This window comes from Neoarius graeffei, chromosome 13 (assembly GCF_027579695.1).
Source record: "Neoarius graeffei isolate fNeoGra1 chromosome 13, fNeoGra1.pri, whole genome shotgun sequence".
NCBI lineage: Eukaryota > Metazoa > Chordata > Actinopteri > Siluriformes > Ariidae > Neoarius > Neoarius graeffei.
In genome coordinates, this window is record NC_083581.1 from 63,070,950 (window position 1) to 63,076,976 (window position 6,027).

The window sequence follows — 6,027 nt, forward strand, 5'->3', positions numbered from 1 at the left end:
CTTTTAATGATAATTAAGTCAGATGATAAACAACTGAAAACTCAGTAATTAATTCAATTTGCAACTGACAGGACGTGTGAGTCGTTTGCACACCATTACACACAATAAGCAATGTTCCAACTCACCCAACACTTAGCACCTCTGGTAGACTTATCAGTGGGCTCACAATCTGATTACGGTAACACTTCTAAAAGAGTCACTTTTGAGGGGGGTGGGAGAAAGAAACACTTATCGTATATTGATTTTGGACACTTTTTTGCTTTGTCATTTGATTTTTTTTTTTTGTTTGGGCTAATCAGTGTTTCCTGTTTCAGAACGTGTAAACCTTCATTTCCTTGTGCTGATGTTAGCGAAACCTTAATGATAAATGAAGATGTCTTGGGTGAACTCCAGAGTGATTAAACTGAAACTTTGCTCTACGGAAACTACAGTATGTGGAAAATTTCCAAGCACATTCCAGGCCTATTCCTGACTAGCTCCCAATATCCTGAGATTTCTCAGTAACTGTTGCATGACTCACCTTCTCAGTCTGAAATATACGTACCGGCGGTGAATGAGTGTGTGAGTCAGCGAATGTTCCATGACAGCTCTAAGCTATGACATAGAGAAACCTCTTACTTTGGTGTGCAAGGATACTTGACAGATATCAGTCACTGTTATCTCATTAAGTCTTAGAATGTAAGTTGTAATCACAAAAATGAAAGAAAAATACAGAACATCCATTCATTTTTTCTCTTTCTTTCATTTTGTGTTTTCTCTATGACTTGACTACTAGTGTTTTCAGAACCTGACAGGACAGACAGTTCAGAGTGCTGAGATATGCTGCATTTGCATATCCTTGTTCAGCTGGTTTTGATCAACTACCACCTACAAAACAACGGTCTACATTCACTTACAATAGCTCTGAGGCTTGGGGTTTTTGAAGAGACAAACATTTACAAAACAGGACAATCCCAAGTAAAGCTGCCACCCTCTGTAATATCATTTAAAGGAGAACTGAAGGCCATTTTTTAATGATCAAAATTCTATTTATCTCATTTTATTAAATATAGGAATGCATTTTTGATAGCTATTTTGTCACTGCTATAGATAGTTTTCACATGACGTCACAGAGTCGGGGATTCCCTGGTGGCGGCCATCTTGGAGGGCAAGCTTACCGTACGGGCCACTGAGCACACATTGTAGCGCGCGAGTTACATTCATTTATATATTATTTACATTTATTTAAAGCTAGCAATGGTGCAAACTTGTTGTATTCACGGCTGTCGTAATAGGTCAGATGATGAAGTCAAGCGGAGCTTTTATGGAATTCCCACTGTACGGGAGCACGAAGGCGAGCAAACAAACTCAGCATACAAAGGAGAAATCTATGGCTTGCGAGAATCAACCGCAAGGATTATCAGCCTTCCAAACACAGCAAAGTCTGCTCCGATCATTTTATAAGTGGTAAGTTGTAACAATCAATTGTGTTTAAGTTTGTTTTTGGAAACCAAAACATCATGTGAACGATTTCTGGAGAATGCCTAACTGGAACCGCTGAGTGTACGTTTACATTGTAATGTACACTTAATATCGCTCGTTTGTCACGTTTCTATTTGAAACTTGTCACTTCACTCACGCAAGGGTCATTTTTGAAAAACATTTTAGGTCTATTCTGTAGTCCTGAGCGGTGTGGAGGACTGCGCAAATGTGCACAGCTTCCCGATTTAAACTGTTTTTTTCTCATCCTTATACTTCCTGTTTCATGGACTGTAACGGATTTGCTTATTTAGTAATTTTAATACAGAATTTACTTTGAAATTATAATCAGACACTCCAACGCCCCCCCTAAAAAAAAAAAAAAAATCGGATCTGCGCGATTCAGGCAGCATCCGACAAAAGGCGCGCTGTGAATATATAAAGTTGTATATATCAGACAGCCTTTAAAGTTTGATGAAGTCAGTTTCAGGCTTTGGAGCAGGCTTTGGCAGTTTCAGGCTTTGGCAGCCCTGCATAGTCACTGGAAAATGCATCTTTGTCCACTTCGTAGGGGTCAGTTCCCCCAATCAAGGCCAGTTTGGCTGCATACTGTGAGATGTGTATCTATATACTTCTGTTTGCTTGATTTTGCCGACATTGATCTTTATTTTAGAAAACTGACTATATAACTTCATAAATTCGTCCGAGATAATGTAGCCAGTAGTGGCGATGGTCCGTTTTGTTTGCCCTCCAAGATGGCGGCTGGGGGGCGTTCCCCGGAATGCCGTGACGTCAGTGAAAACTATCTATAGCAAGTTATCTCATCTCATCTCATTATCTCTAGCCGCTTTATCCTATTCTACAGGGTCGCAGGCAAGCTGGAGCCTATCCCAGCTGACTACGGACGAAAGGCGGGGTACACCCTGGACAAGTCGCCAGGTCATCACAGGGCTGACACATAGACACAGACAACCATTCACACTCACATTCACACCTACGGTCAATTTAGAGTCACCAGTTAACCTAACCTGCATGTCTTTGGACTGTGGGGGAAACCGGAGCACCCGGAGGAAACCCACGCGGACACGGGGAGAACATGCAAACTCCGCACAGAAAGGCCCTCGCCGGCCACGGGGCTCGAACCCGGACCTTCTTGCTGTGAGGCGACAGCGCTAACCACTACACCACCATGCCACCCATGCTTAAACTTAATGTCTTAAATTATCTTTAAGACACAAATCTCACCCAACCATGGAATCACCCACATCATACAATACTGAGAACATTTCCAACAAACTGTCAAAGTGTAATATGTAATTTTGCCCAACAGTCAGAGATATGATGAAAGAGATTGTCTTGCAAAGGTTTCTTAACCTGCTTGTGATGTCAGTACTTTAGAGAGATAGATATCAGAAACACAAACACATAGGGATCCAATTGCATAGTATTCCATCCAACTGACAGCATGCAAGCTGATTTTGCCTATCATTTGTTTAGATGATATCTCTCCTATAAGCAAACACACAAGGCTTTAGACCCAACGGCATTTCTTTTAAGCAAATAAGGCTGAGTGAATACACAGCAGCACAGTGGCCTCTCGTTCAGGGATGCCACGCTTATCAGAAGTTTAATCTGACCTGCTGATCCTGGAATGTTAGAGTTGACACAGTTTTATGGACATAAAGCAGTCAAAAACGACAACACAGTGAAAATAAATAAGTGAGTAGTGTTAATTGAGCAGGCATACATGACTGACATATTTAAAAACACAGTTGTCACATTTATTTACATTTGTTTAACACGGTGGTGTAGTGGTTAGCACTGTCGCCTCACAGCAAGAAGGTTCTGGGTTCGAGCCCCGTGGCCGGCGAGGGCCTTTCTGTGTGGAGTTTACATGTTCTCCCCGTGTCCGTGTGGGTTTCCTCCGGGTGCTCCGGTTTCCCCCACAGTCCAAACACATGCAGGTTAGGTTAACTGGTGACTCTAAATTGACCATAGATGTGAATGGTTGTGTGTCTCTATATGATCTGGCAACTTGTCCAGGGTGTACCCTGCCTCTCACCTACAGTCAGCTGGGATAGGCTCCAGCTTGCCTGTGACCCTGCACAGGATAAGCAGTTATGGATAATGGATGGATGGATGGATGTTTAAGCTGAATTTAAATAAGTTTACTTCATCAACTGATCTGGTGATTTATGCAACAGAGACTGGAGTGAATTTTAAATTAATTACGGTTCCCCCACAGTCCAAAGACATGCAGGTTAGGTTAACTGGCGACTCTAAATTAACCGTAGGTGTGAATGTGAGTGTGAATGGTTGTCTGTGTCTATGTGTCAGCCCTGTGATGACCTGGCGACTTGTCCAGGGTGTACCCCGCCTTTCGCCCGTAGTCAGCTGGGATAGGCTCCAGCTTGCCTGCGACCCTGTAGAACAGGATAAAGCGGCTAGAGATAATGAGATGAGATGAGATGTGTAGTAAGGGCAGGCGGGAGATTATGTTGTCAGCGGGAGGTCGGGAGGATTTTCTAAATGTTCCCTAAACCGGGAGATCTCCCGCCCACAGTGGGAGAGTTGGAGCCTCTGTTATCTTATATACCATGAGTAGAGAAAAACAAAATGGCGGAGCGTTTGGCTGAACCAACCGAGGACGAAATAACAACTCTACTCGAAAACAAAACCGCAAAAAAAGCAACAATATATGGAATGAAAGTATTTGAACGTATCTTTAAGCATTAAAATTTGTTGAATTTTTTTAGACTGGTTCAAAAATTCAAAGAAGTTTGAAAATGACAGAACTGAAATTTCCAAGGAAGAATTAAATAAATATCTAAAGCTATTCTATACCTCGACACGACAGCAAGATGGCACTTTGTACAAAAAAACCCCAAACAAAAAACACTCAAGCCAATTCGTGCAGCCATCGATAGGTTTGTAAGAAGTCCGCCTAAGCAGAAATGATTGTCAGACTTTTTGTATAAAGTTTTTAATTCATTGAATTTGAAAAAAAAATGCTCTATTTCTCAAAATCCAATGAATGTGGATAGAATAAAACAGTTATTCCACTCAATCTCATCGTACATGGCTTATAGCTGACCCTGTGCTACACGCCTCTTATCTTGGTCTACAAAATAATTTTAAAGAAATTAGAATAAAAACGTGTTTCCTGTGGGCGGCACGGTGATGTAGTGGTTAGCGCTGTCGCCTCACAGCAAGAAGGTCCGGGTTCGAGCCCCGTGGCCGGCGAGGGCCTTTCTGTGTGGAGTTTGCATGTTGTCCGCGTGGGTTTCCTCCGGGTGCTCCGGTTTCCCCCACAGTCCAAAGACATGCAGGTTAGGTTAACTGGTGACTCTAAATTGACCGTAGGTGTGAATGTGAGTGTGAATGGTTGTCTGTGTCTATGTGTCAGCCCTGTGATGACCTGGTGACTTGTCCAGGGTGTACCCCGCCTTTCGCCCGTAGTCAGCTGGGATGGACCCTTTTCACGTGACGTCACGACAAACGCGGCCGCCATTTTGGACATGTACTACCAGTAGTTTACCACTGCCAACATTGAGGAACGGCAGCAAAGAAAGTGTTTATTTTCAGCAAGACTTCCATCATGCCACTATATTGTTGTGCACCTGGATGTAGTAACCGTCAACAAACAAGGCAAGGGTTATCATTTTATCGGATCCCGGTAGATGCTGACCGACGGAGAAGATGGATAGCGGCATACCAAAGCTTGTGTAGTGACCACTTTGTTGGAGGTAAGACGAATAAAATTAGCCAGAAAAGGCATTACATTGCTGTTAACATTCCATTCTAGTTTACTGTAATTATGATCTGGCAGCTATTTACACCGGATCCAGTGTAAATAGTTGCCGGAGCCAACGTCCGAGGTTCCGGAGCGTGCTCGCTCGCGGCCCGGCCGGAGCCAGCGCTCTCGCGCGCGCTCCGGAACCTCAGACGTTGGCTCCGGCAACTATTTACACTGGATCCAGTGTAAATAGCTGCCAGATCATAATTACAGTAAACTAGTAAATACAGTTTTCTGCATCTCGCTCCTTTTTCTTTTATGTTTGTCGCCTTCCTCGCATTCAAACCGATTTGAGCCGAAGTCCACTACATGTCCAAAATGGCGGTCGCGTTTACGAAGGTCACGTGACTGAAAAGGGTCCATAGGCTCCAGCTTGCCTGCGACCCTGTAGAACAGGATAAAGCGGCTAGAGATAATGAGATGAGATGAGACGTGTTTCCTGCCCTGGTCATGGATTTTTTTTTTTTACGTTTGTAGAGCTAATGAAATTTTTTTTTTAAATCAGGAAAAATAAGAATTTATATTCTTATTTTAAAATGTACATATAAATTTTAAGGGTCCATGCGTGTAAAAATAGTAGCTTCCCTTGGCATTAGTTACTGTTCAGACATGCCTGTGTCTTGATTGACGCCATCAGGCTCCACTCGGACCTTCACATTCTTTCACGATGGCCTTCAAAACACTGAAATGAGCGCCATTTGTCCCCTATTGGTGTGAAACGGGGCACTTCTGCCTTTGTTATGAGCCTTAGTGAAGAGATCCCAAGCAAATGT